Source organism: Acomys russatus, chromosome 18 (genome assembly GCF_903995435.1).
Source record: "Acomys russatus chromosome 18, mAcoRus1.1, whole genome shotgun sequence".
In the NCBI taxonomy this organism is placed as follows: Eukaryota; Metazoa; Chordata; class Mammalia; order Rodentia; family Muridae; genus Acomys; species Acomys russatus.
Genome location: NC_067154.1, coordinates 53,289,220 through 53,301,915, shown reverse-complemented (window position 1 = coordinate 53,301,915; position 12,696 = coordinate 53,289,220). Strand labels below are relative to the sequence as shown.

The 12,696-nt window shown below is 35.5% G+C and overlaps 1 pseudogene; it reads left to right on the top strand.

Annotated features, from left to right (window-relative positions):
* The first annotated feature begins 11,881 nt into the window (after positions 1–11,881).
* LOC127202334 (40S ribosomal protein S13-like) lies at positions 11,882–12,351 on the top strand (annotated as a pseudogene).
* The last annotated feature ends 345 nt before the right edge of the window (positions 12,352–12,696 follow it).

Sequence of the window (12,696 nt, the reverse complement as noted above, 5' to 3'; positions counted from 1 at the left end):
GGCAACCTGCTGTCCTTCCTCTGAGTGCCACCAGGTCTCCCCATTCCAGGGGACATAGTCATTTTCTTATAATCATTTTTTAATGGGACTGTAATGGCCCAGGGTTACAAAAGAAGGGTGAGGAAATCCAATCCCAGACATCTCTAACATAAGCTTGGCAGGAGTTGACTCTCTCCAGCCTCCCAACCTGGCACCACAAATCCAGCTTCTTCACCATCAAGATAGCTTGGCAGTCATCAGGCTTCAGTCCTTGTTTACCCTTATTTTCCTTTGGTTCCTACGTCCCCTTCATATGCAAAGGTAGCATCTTCCAACACTTCTGCCCTAGCCAGTGGTGGTACAGGGCCACACAAGCCTTGCCACAGAGACCGTGGCCACCTCTCCAGGGGCATAAATACCCCTTTCCTCCTGACAAACAGAACCAGCTCTCAGAAGCTGTTCTCAGGTGTGCTCCTTACCTTCGCACGATGTGCCTACAGAGACCCCAGAAGCACTCCCTCTAGCCAGACCTAGTGCTTGTGCCACAGGGATTGCTAGCCCCAGCGAGAAGCAGACCTGTGGCAGCACATTATTTTATAATAAAATGTACCCACAATTTCTAGTATGTCATGCCACATCCAAGCATATATTCAAATATTTAATTCAACTAGGTACTTTTCCATGTATTATTTTCTTTTGCCAAAAATCAAACTCTAAAAAGAATTACCTTAACTTTATACTTTTTAAAATAGTAGTAGTAGTAGTAATAGACAATTATAAAGAAGAAATTCTGTTGTAGAACTTGGCATGCATATAAAAGAATATGTAAATTAGAATGAAGAAGTAGTTATTTTTGTAGTATGTTTAAACTTTGTGTGAAGTTATGAATAATTGAGTCAATTATATACACAAGTGATAATCTCATAGCCTGCATGATGAACTCCCAACAGATGGAGACATTCTCCAAAACAGCTTCTCATATTAACAAGAATATTTAATGAAACTCTAGAAATCAACAGGTTCCTTATTTACTTAATATATTATGTTTAGAGTTGCTTTTAGTAAATGTATGTAATATTGCCTGTTGTAAAGATTATGGATAAAATAGAGTAAAGTATCTTCTTAATATGTAAAGATTTAAAAAAGATATTTTTATATTTATATCTAAGTTATTTTTAAAAGGACTTTGATTTGATTTGTTTGAAAATAGATTTGGTATGTGACTAAAATAGGCCTCATTAACATAGCATTAATATTTACCAACTCAAAAAATATTCCTCCTATGAGATCATGTTTTATCACACTGAGATATGTAACTATAATAATGTTTGAGTGTTTGTGATTGGATAGTGCATCTGCATTGCTGCTGCTCACTTACTGCTTTGCATTTTACTTTGTTTATTAGGCCACCTATAGAAAACACTTTTCTTTTACATAAATAGTACTTTATATAAAGTACTTTATATTTTCAAATCTCAAACCAGATCTTAAAGTAATTTTATGAATTTTGTGTGTCTTTTGTGTCCTTACCTCCTTAGAAAAAATATTTTTTTAGAATTTTGCCTTCAAAACAAAGATCATATTTGAGATAACTGAAAATAGCATGCTTTCTCATGGAATTTTATACCACCACTGCTTAAATTAATTTTTTCTTAGTTATAAACTGAACATAGACTACTTCTAGATTACTCTATGCCATTGTAATTTTATATCTGAGCATTTTCTTTCTATAGCAATTTTTCTGTATAAATGTCTCCCTGTAATTAAGAAAGGTATATAATTTTATTTAGTAAAATCAAATCCATTTGTTATGTGGACCATTTTTACAGTATTCAATGTTATCTGACAACACAGGTGTAGGATTCACTAGAGGGTCCTCAAATTTTAATTTCTGTTTTATATTTGCTATTAATTACTTGTAGATGTATTGAATGTGTTAGTAAGCATTCTTGAATATTAACAGTTACACGAAGAAAAACACTTTTTAAAGAGAAAAAGTTTATTTATCTCATGGTTTGGAGATCTCATATGACTGACTATCCTTGCTGTTTGGAGCCTCTGGTAGAAAATGTAGAATACTGAGGATATGAGGAAGGATCTGTTCTGCTTGCACCAGAAACAAATGAAGGACATTAAGGATACATGCTAAGTGACTCAAAAACTCATCAGGCCCTTCCTCAGGAAGGCTTTCTACTTTCCAAAGAACATAGTCTGAGAATGCACTGAACACATGGACTTTTGTGGGAAATCCTGCTTCTAAGCCACAACATAGAATACAAATACTTCAGACATCAAATGTCACTTGCAAATCATTTTTCACTTTTTCTACACTCATTTTTTTATCATCTTGAAATGAAGATTTTTGAAAACAAAAGAAAGAAGGAAAGAAAGAAACAAACAAACCCAAAAAACTACTTTACTTCCATTCCAAAAGCGTAGAAATTTTATTACTATTTCTGGCTTTGGGGTTTCATTACTGAATTACATTTTTCTTAACAAGAAAAAATATACTTGTGGTTTAATATTTTGGTACATGGCTCTTAGAATACCTTTTACATTTGTAGGCTTCAACTTGTGCATTTTCCTTATTAAAATTAGTTGCTAATATAGCTAATTTTGGTTTATTATGTATTTATATTCTTCAATACCAAAAAAAGTTTTTGTTTGTTTGTTTGTTTGTTTGTTTTTGGCTTTTTGATACACAGTTTCTCTGTATAGTCTTGGCTGTCCTTGACTAGTTTTGTAAATCAGGCTGGTCTTGGATTTACAGAGATCCTCCTGCCTCTGCCTACAGAGTGCTGGAATTAAAAGCCTGTACCACCACGCCCTGCTCAAAACAGATTTCTTAACCTTTACAGAATACAGATTCTCTTAAAATTTGTACTAGAAACTGAAGCTTGAATATGTACTACCTTTCATTTATTCAACTAACAAAGATAAAAATAAAATCAAATATTTAAAAATAAAAGTTAATTTTTACATAAATTTAACATTTAATCACATAACTTTGTTCTCTTCCCTTTTCTCGCTGCAATCTTCCCCATACACCACCTCATTTCTTCCTCAAAAATGGCCTCTTTTCATTATTATTCTTATACCCTCGACACACACACACCTAAACTGATCTCTTCATTTAGTGATTCTTGTACACATAAAGTTGATTTCATGGCTGACCACTTAGGGGACATGAACTCCACAAGAAGACAAGAAGTCAACTAATTGATGACAATGTGGGCTCACAGAGACCAAACCACCAACCATACAGCAGGTGTTGGCTGGACCTAGGTCTTCTACACATATGTAGCTAATGGATAGTTTGGTCTTTGTGAAGATCCGCTACCAGTTAAAGCATTGACTGTCTCTGATATAGACTCTGTTACCTACTTTTTGATCATGTGCCTCTAGCTGGGCTGTCCTGTTGGGACTCAGAAGAGGATGTGTTTAGTACTGATGTGACTTGAAGAGTTGGGGTGGGTTGGTGAAGGCAGGGCTCCCCTTTTCAGAGGTGAAGGGGAAGGGGAGAAGAGAGGAGGGAAGGGACTGCAATAGGGATGTAAAGTGAATATAAATAAATAAATAAATATAGGAAAAAATGGATATCCAAAAAGAAGACTCATCTCTGTGTATTGTTTCTCACACTCACAGAATTCCTTAGTTGCCTGTAGTTCAATTATATAATGAAGCATAAACAATAAGAAATAAAAAGCAATAATATTTTTATAATTTGAATGAAGTATAATTTTATAAACAGAAAATCATATCAATTATGAGTTTTATCAGCAACATAGGTTTAGTATTTTCGGTATAAAAGAAAATCTACTTTAGGACCTGGAGGGATCACTTGATATTAAAAGTGCTTACTGCCATTGCAAAAGATCTGAGTTCAGTTTCCAGCACCCATAGGGAGTGTCTCACAGCTGCTTATGCATTTGGCTCCATAAAATGCAATATCTTTTTCTACCTTCTGTAGGCATCACTCATAGGCACCTACATGTATACAGGTATACACAGATATAAGAATAAAATAAACTTTAAAATAGGAATTTCATCAATCATAATGGGAACAAATTATTGTTGAAATTACAATAACATAATAAATGAAACACAAGTGTGCAGATCTAATGAAAAAGCATAAGACTTCCACATGGAAACTTCTTGATATAATCAGAAATGTTTCTATTGCAAGAGAGTGTTACGCAGATATCTGAGAGCAAAAACTGCCAGGTGCTTGAACTCTACATGTTACTATGACAACCAAGTTAGCAACATAAGTCTTTCATGTAAAAGTGGCATAGTTGATATAAGGATAGCCATATACCGATGAGATACAAGACCAATTCCATATAATATAACTCACTCTTGTTATTGAAAATTTTTCTAAGAACCATGACTTGGGCTAGCATAAACTCCAGGTCTGAAAAGGTGCTATTATTTTTTGCTAAATGGACATAGTAGCAAATAGTCTTGTAAATCTGTGTTTTAATATTATTGCTGTACAGTATAAATGTGAAATAGTTAATTATCTTAGCAAATGACTTATCTTCTATCGAAGGACTTATTCCCTGAACACAGACACTGAATCTTTAAACTTGAGATTAAAATATCCTCTAGTCTTTCATTTATTCTCAGATTCTTCTTGTAAGATAATGATTAATATCTGAAATATTACAACTTGATTTTTTTGTATTTCTTCATTACATATGTAAGATTGCATTTGATTTGGCTAAGGTAACAAAAGAATTCCACAGTGATCTGTGATCTAGCTCTTGCAAAATTTTCAGAGACACAATTAAATGGGAGTGGGCAATGTATTCAGAGACATTTTCATCTTTTCGTATAAGCTAGGAAAAAGTTTAGTCCTGGCTTTATGCAAGAAAACTTACAGGCTTTCTGCAGGTTGCCATCTTACTGTGGCTACCAAGGACTATTCTTTAGTGGCTAAAAGGCAGCTTTCTTTCAATGTTTTTATTTTGAAGATAGGTGCTCATTTCTAGCAGATTCTTTTAGACCAATCTATTTTTCTCTTGTTTTTTAAGTGATTTGGTGGCTTAATGTAATAAATGTATATATTTGATCAAACATACTCAGTCTTCATTTCAGAAACAGATGCATGATAATCATGTACAATATTCATATCACACTTTAAGAACATTTAAGAAAAGGACTCCCTATTAGGAATGCAGTATTTATAGCTAATATTGTCAAAAGCACACTGAAAGATTTAACATTCTATGGAAATGTATCAGTCCTATCCTTGATTATATTTATAAAATAATGCTTCTATTCTACTTACTCAGTATTGCCACTCAGAAATTACCGAGAGTATCCCTTTGGATTCCTCAACAATATGGCTACTGAAAGAAGCCCTAAATGAGGAAAAGAGGGTCTGAATTTTCATGCTTTTTAGAATTATATTTCACATTTATACATGCGGCTAAATATAATGTTAAGTAAAATATTAAGACAGTGTTGCATAATGGATTCTGCAACAGCTTCCACCTGTTCCAGGATGAAGCTTCCCTGAAGAGAGATGTGCACAATATTTATCTGATTCAGTCCCTTTACCAATTAACAACCAGAGACTTCTAGGAGTGATTTTTTTTCTACTGCACAGAGTACATTCTCTATTTTACATTTTTGACAATTTTAATTTTCAATAGTTGTGTTTATAGTTTTTTCACATGCTTTGCAAGTCTTTAGGACACTCTAGGTTTAGCACTGTATAACTCTTACTGCAAACTCTATGTAGAGTACAGGAAAATTCTCCAAGCAAGTTCCATTTGAGCATAGAGTTTAAGACCAGGGGAATACCAAAAAAAAAAAAAAAAAAAAAAAAAAAAAAAAAAAAAAAAAGTTTAAAAAGACCATCATAGCATGGAAAGATCTCAGTACCTGTACTTGCTGCTCCTATAGGATTTTCTAGGGTACAGTGATTTGAATGGGAAACACAACAATATCTCTCTTTAGGATTTGCAGTCATTTTCTATGAACTGCTTCCAGACCTGATCCTGAGGTGCTACTGTGGGGTTGACATACTCTTCCCATACTGATGGACGCTACGGAGTGAGCTTGCACTGTTAGAACTAGATCTTAGGCAAATGTGAGTGGCATGTTACTATCTTACTTTCATGGCTGTCAGTCAAGTTAGCCCAATACTTCTGGAAAGCTCTGTGCTATCACTGCACCAACTGTCTAAGTATCTGGCTACGTATCTTGTTCTACCTAGCATACTCCTCTTTTTTGTTTCCAACAAGGTGTACTGTTATTTACTTCTTGCTCTTCTTTGTTGAATTCTTAGTGTGGTCTTGAAGACTGCCAAGATACTAGCACAACATTTGGCTTTCTATAATATTTTCCCTAGAAACTCTTGATGAACATAAATTTTACTACCTTTGCCTTTGAATGACATTGATAGAGTCTTTTATTTGCTTTAATATTCTTGAAAATACATTCCACATATGAGTAAAGATCTGGCAGACTCTTTTTTAGAAAAATAAAAAGAAAAAAAAAGAAAAAGAAAATGAATCTCAGTATTTAATAAGGCTCTGTGAGTGTACTAAACATTGTTGAAATCCTTAAGGCCTTGCTAAATTAACGTTTTCTTGACACTTAGCAGATCTAGTCAACTGAGCAACAAACATGCTCTCAAATACCCATTACTCTCAGTAATGACAGTTCTGTTACCATGGTCTTCCAGGCAATGATATTGATAGAGACTTCAATCAGTGGTGACCAAGTGTCCCATATAGCTCATAAGAAAAAATTTCTTAAAACTAATTCCTCTTGTACTGTGTCAGGTAATGGAAACTGTGTTTCAAGGAGAGACTGATTATCATAGTATGCAGTTTTTCTTCTTTCACAACATTCATAGTGCCTCCACTCATCCTCAAGATACACTGCCTCAAGATTGAGACTACAAATTTGGGGTGTTTGTCTAGCATACACAAGATGATAAACATCTTTGAATGGTGGCATGAGTCTTAAAGTCAAAGGGTAATATATGGTAGTTAGTCCCTGCTTTATTTAGTGTATCATATGAAATGGTATATTCATCCCTCCAATCTTTTTTGATAGATTTCATATTATCATTTATAATTTGGCTGTTTTCATATAAGGAAAATTTCATATTTCATATAAGTAAACTGACAATTTTCTTTAACAAAAATGCTTTAAAATATATTTTTACTTTCATATGATATTACAAATATTTAGAATAATATTTCACCTATGGTCACACTTCTTCCTACATTCAGTGAATTTAGTTGGCCTTGGATTAGTAGCTTTTCTTTTTTCTAATTTAGCCTTGCACTTTCTAATACTTGTAGATCTGACATGTAAGAGAAATTGATTTCTGTTCTTTGCTATACCGAGGACACTATCCAGCACAACTTACATCTAACCAACATAAGTATAAAACTATAGGTCTCAAATTCTTTATCTCCCATGTTAAATTTTAAGGTATTTGAAATATTCCTCAGACAAATAGCATATGAAAAAAAAAAAGACCTAGACTACTGCATATGAAAGTTTTCACTGAACACCATGCAAATACTCCCATGATAATAAACTTTAGTTCACATATTTACCAAAGCAAGGAGTATAGTACAGTGCATGGTTCAACATGTTTTCCTAAGAGAAATGTCCAACTTTGTTTCTAACTCAGCTATAGTTGTAAGTTGCTTCTACTTTTTTTTTTTTTTTTTTTTTTTTTTTTTTGCCAGAGATGATGGTATTGAAAAATATCTTTGAGCTGGGTTGTTGTTTTGCTTTGTTTTCCAAGGATTCTAGATCATAAGGTTATTTTTTGATATTCTATTGAAATCTTTCTAACTGGTTGAGGTTTATAAATATACCACATCTGTGCAAGGCTTCAAAGACATACACAGTGACATAGCCTTGCCATGTTTAAAAGAAATATGGTGTTAAAGCAGACAGAGTTCAAGGAGTGTCTGAAATGGCCTGAATCACCGTGACATAAAGCTGAAGCAATCTGGCTTTATGAAAAACAATTGGAGCAGTTGAGCCATCAGATGCATGAAATGATACCCTTTTAATAGTTTAATACATATTTATATAAGACTATTCTTATGTAATTTAATGCTTTCTGCAGATTTTCAAAAATATGAAATGTAAATGTTATTTATCATTTACAGTAACATGTGTGTAGATTATGACAATAACATATTATTGTCAGAGTAGTTGGTAATGGTAAGCTTTATATCCACTGGTTTTTCTACGGAAAGCTTGGTCATTACTGCAGTGTTGTTAAGATGTTGGAACCTGCAGGATAATTGCATTATGAGATTCTATTCTTGTGAATAGACTAACACTGCCTTTTAGGAGTCAGTCTAGCCTCCTGAGACTGCACTGGTACTCATGACAGTGGCTTATAATACATTCAAGGCACCCAAAAGATGTTCTCTTCTGCATATGCCTGGCTCTCTGTTTTATAGCTAGTGTGCCCCATAAAAATCCAGGATCCAGTGCTATGCTAATCAGATGTTCTTGTCACCATAAATGTGAGAAAAATATACTTCTTTCATTAGACAGTAGTTGACTTCAAATATTTTCTCATAGCAGCATTAAATGGAATGAGACTTTAGGTAGAAAGTTAAAAATATGCTTTAAGTTACCTTTATCTTACTAACTAGGCCTGAATTTTTAGTCTCTCAATAAAAACTTCACAGTCCTTCATGAAATATTCACTGATGACATCCTACAAAAGTTAATATATTTAATGTTTTATAAACTTTTAAAGATTTTGTTCAACAAATCATTCAAAGTGAATATATTACAAATGATCACTAGTTTGTATTGATTAAAGCTTGATACATACTTGTGGGTGTTGCACCAAAATTAAGAACAAATCAAAAGGCTGAGTGACAGTATAAGAGGCAAATATCTATTAAACAAAACCCTACAATGCAAAAATGAGTATATGTATCTGCATATAAGTTTAGAAAAATGGTTGAATATGTATTTTATATATGTACAAATGTGTATTATAGAAAGCATTTTTGACACACATAGTTATATCATCATTAATTTATTCATGAAAATTTGAATATGAATGAATATGGATGAAATTGAAACTTGTATATTATAAAATAAAATTGGTTTTCAACCACATTGATACTCCTCAGTTTCCCTTAGTTGCTGATAATATCACTATACAAACACCAAGTACTCTTTTCATTCAATACTTTGGTGATTTGGCCAAATGTATTTAGAAAGAGCAACTATAAAAAATAATGAGCGAATCACAGGCTATGCTTTCCAGAAAATCAGCTGTGCTATCCACGAGCTTAATGACGCTTTCTGTTCCCCCAGATGCAATCCTTCTGAATATTCTACATTACTGCAATAGAACACCAGCTGCAGCCACCCTTCCACTCCTGCCCACGGTCCCAAAGATCCCAGGGACCATATTCTCCTGACATCCTCCCTCCAACCAATTGTTGCTTCATTCAAAACTCCATATCAGCAAGCATTCCTGTGATCACACCAGCTGAGCAGGGCACTAAAACAGACAACATATAGCAAGGAACAAAAAAATTCACCCAACAGAGACACACCCAGAAATTAGCAACCAGGTAGAAAAAAACCATCCCAAACCTAAATGTCTAAAGGCCAGCATAGGAACACAATCCATAACAGCCAGGGAAATGTGTCTCTACTAGAATCCAGCTATTCTACCACAGCAGGCCCTGAATATTCTGATAGAGCTGAAGCACAGCAAAAAGATCTTAAAAGTAACTATATGATGATAATAGAGTTCCTTAAAAATGAAATGAATAAATCCCTTTACAAAGGCTAAAGCTGGGGCTGAGGGAAGGGGCTTAAGGAAAGGAATAAAATTGTTCAAGATCAAAAATGGAAATAGAAGCAATAAAGAAAAGACAAACTGATGGAAATCAAGACTTGAAAAGTTTAGGAATTTGAACAAACCTGCGAATAATAGGAATAGAGCAAGAGAAAAATCCCAGATCAAAGACCTTGAAAACATTTTCTCATAAAGTTTTAGATGAAAACTTTTCTAACTTAAAGAATGAGATCATATAAAGGTAAAAGAAGCACACAGAACTAACAAATAGATTGGACCGGAAAAGAAAGGACTTTTTCACATAATAATCAAAATACTAAGCATACAGAAGAAAGAAAGAATATTAAAAGCTTCAAGGAGGAACAAGACAAAATAACATATAAAGACAGACTTATTAGAGAGAAGTACACCTGATTTTCATTAGAGATTCTTTATTCTTTTTGTTTTTTCTTCTTGGTTCATTTATTTACTTATTTTCTTAATCATTTTACAGTCTGATCCTGGCACCCTCTATCCTCTCCTGCCCGTCCCACCTCATGCCCCCATTCTTTCTTCTCAGAGAAGGGGAGGCTCCCAAGGGGTATCAACCTGCCCTGGCACCTCAAGTCTCAGCAGGACTAAGTGTATCTTCTCCCATTGTTGCCAGCCTGGCAAGGCAGCCTACCTAGGGGAAAGTGGCAGGCAACAGAGTCAGAGACAGCACTTAATCCCATTGTCAGAGAACCCACATATTGACCACCTTGCATATCTGCTACATCTGTGTAGGGTTTCTAAGTCCAGTCGATGCATGCTCTGTCTCCTTGTGCTCTGTCTCCAAGTTGCTGGCTCAGTCTCCTTGTGCCTCTGTGGGCCCAGGTTAGTCGACTTCCTAGCTCTTTTCTTGAGGTGTCCTTGACCCTTCCTGCTCCATTTATCTTTCCTCTCATTCTTCCACAGAGCTCCCCCGAGCCTGGTCTGTTGTTTGTGGTTCTCTGCATCTACTTCCATTAGCTGCTGGAGGAAGCCTTTCAGGAAAACAGCTATGCTAAGCTCTGATCTGTAAGCACAGCAGAGTATCATTAATAGTGAAAAAAGTTAGATTTGTCCCATGGGGTGGGTCTCAAGTTGAGCCAGTCATTGGTTTGTCGTTTCTCAATCTCTGCTCCATCTTTATCCTTACACTTCTTGTAGGCAAGACAAACTTTTGGTTGAAAAAAGACTCAGCTTTACTCTCACCTAGAACAGGAAACTAAATAGATGTTTGAAGTAGATCAAAGGAGCGACCTGGTGGAAGAGGGCATGGGGAGGGTAAACTGGTAACATGGTGGGGATCAGATGTACACACAGCAGGGGAGGGATTGAAGGAGGCCAGGAGGACAGAGAAAAAACAGAAATCAGTGTGTGGGGAGGGGGCGTCTCTGGGACAAAGGAGGCTCCAGGGAGTCTATGGAGTGATCCTTGCTGAGACTTCTAGCAGCAGGGTGGGGGTGGGATGGTAATGAACCTAAAGTGGCCATCTTTTTAGTCTGGTGGGGCTTCCAGTGGAGGGAAAGGGCACCAACCCATTCTAAGGAGCAATAAAAGCCAGAGGGCCTAGAGAGATGTGCTGCAAACCCTAAGAAACCACAGATAATAGACCAGAATGCTATACTGATGAAACTTTCAATTATCATAGATGGAGAAAATGAAATATCCCATGGTAATATCAAATTTAAACATTATCTCTCTACAAATGCAGCCCTCCAGAAGGTGACAGAATAGAAGTCCCAACTCAAAAAGGTTAACTAAAAGAGAGAGAGAGAGAGAGAGAGAGAGAGAGAGAGAGAGAGAGAGAAACATAGGAAATGCATAATTTCATAATAGCAAAACACAAAACAATACAAAGAATCAGTGAAAATTCGAGTTGTTTCTTTGAGAAATTAACATGATAAACTAATTTTTATTCAAACTATCAAGAAGATTATGAGATGATATCCAAGATAACAAAATCAGAAACGAAAAGAGGTGCATAAGAACAGACACCAAGAAAATCTAAGGTATTGTTAGGTCATACTGAAAAACAAAAATCTATAGTCTACAAAATTGGAAAATCAAAAGGAAATGGAGAGACCTCTGCCATCAAGGGTCGCTCCCGGGAAGGGCCTGTCCCAGTCGGCGCTGCCCTACCGCTGTAGCATCCCAACGTGGCTAAAGTTGACATCTGATGTCATGAAGGAACAGATTTACAAACTAGCAAAGAAAGGCCTGACCCCCCCTCCCAGATAGATGTGATCCTGAGAGATTCACGTGGTGTGGCACAGGTCCGTTTTGTGACTAGTAATAAAATCCTGAGAATCCTTAAGACCAAAGGCCTGGCCCCTGATCTCCCGGAGGACCTGTACCACTTGATTAGGAAAGCTGTTGCTGTCTGCAAGCACCTTGAAAGGAACAGAAAGGACACGGATGCTAAATTCATCCTGATTCTGATAGAGAGCAGAATTTATCAGTTGGCTCGTTACTATAAGACTAGGCGGGTGCTCCCACCCAAATGGAAATACTAGTCGTCCACAGCCTCTGCTCTAGTGGCATAAATTCCCTTGTGTGCACAGGAATAATATCACTTTTAATAAAAAAAAAATGGAAATGGATAATATTCTCAATAGGTATCACTAACCAAATTTAAGTCAAGTTCAGATAAATACTGTAAATAGACCTATAACCCTAGTAAAATAGAAGGAGTCATTGAAAGTCTCCAAACCCAAAAGCTCAGAACCAAAGGGTTGTACCACAAAATCCTACCAGATTCTCAAAGAATAGTTTACACCAATATTCTTCAAGTTACTCCACAAAATATAAACTGAAGAAACGTTGACACATTTATTTTATAAGGTCACAGTTACTCTGATACCCAAACTTCATAAATACTCACAGAACAA